Source organism: Carcharodon carcharias, chromosome 13, assembly GCF_017639515.1.
Source record: "Carcharodon carcharias isolate sCarCar2 chromosome 13, sCarCar2.pri, whole genome shotgun sequence".
Lineage (NCBI taxonomy): Eukaryota > Metazoa > Chordata > Chondrichthyes > Lamniformes > Lamnidae > Carcharodon > Carcharodon carcharias.
This window is the reverse complement of record NC_054479.1, coordinates 145,705,247-145,706,313: the sequence shown is the minus strand read 5'-3', so window position 1 is coordinate 145,706,313 and position 1,067 is coordinate 145,705,247.

Here is a 1,067-nt window from a genome sequence, read left to right as displayed (position 1 = left end):
CACACCAGTCTAAAAGTCCTGCCCCAGGAGACTAACCTGGGGCCTCTCCCACAATTAACTAGGGCCCGGTTACCATTTGGTTGGATTACATCCAGCCCTTGGTGTCCTTGCCAAATGGCATCACCCACCCACCCCAACCTCTTTGGCCCTTTAATTGGATCTCAACTGCTTCAAGGGCAGGCTACCTGGTACTTTGCTCAACTCTGGTAAAATACAATTGAAGGTGCATAGGTGATGGACACAACCTCCGCTGCTATGTCATCCAATCTTATGCCCCACACTCTCCCATCTGCCAACCCACCTGTGGCAGGGTGTAACATTCCAGCCTATGTGTGTGCCAGAGAAATGTGGCAGAGAGTTTTCTTTTTGTCAGTATGCTAGTGCAATACTCTGTTTGCCATTTACTGGTCCATCAACACCAATTTCCAAATTCCTCCGGTTATGTTTCTGTGAGATCATTGTCCTTTCATCCCTGTGCCAGTTGGAATCCAGTCCTGGTAGACAGGATTACATCCTTGTCTGTCTGTTCCTTTTTTTTCTGACACATTATGTAATATTTATAAATTCACTTCATTAATCCCAGAAATTCTGGAAGAAATTTCGTAACCATCATGCAAAATGTGTTGGCCAGACATAAACCATTTCCAAATAGACACAGATCCACAGCTCAGGATTATTTATACATTTATATTAGTAAAAAGCTAAATGCAAAGCCAGAGGAGTGACTGATGGAAGAAGTGTTATATTTGTACAAATGGGACCAATTGGACAGATGAAGAGTGAGCATTTGGAGATGAGGCCAGGAGAGTGGAGAAATACAAGTGATCCTGTGATGCAGTTAACCTCATGTGTTGCTGATATGAAAATGCTTGATGCTGACATTGGATGTAAAACATTTGGAATTGTTCTCCTTTTGGTAATGCTTATTTATAAATAGCCTGTTTTCTTAGAAATTAGGGATTTCAAACAGTTTGAAAGTAGCATGTACTGTGCTTTGATAATTTGGTAATTTTATTAAAAGACAAATTTGTGCTGATCAGGTGGAATCTTGCCTCTGACTCAGGAAA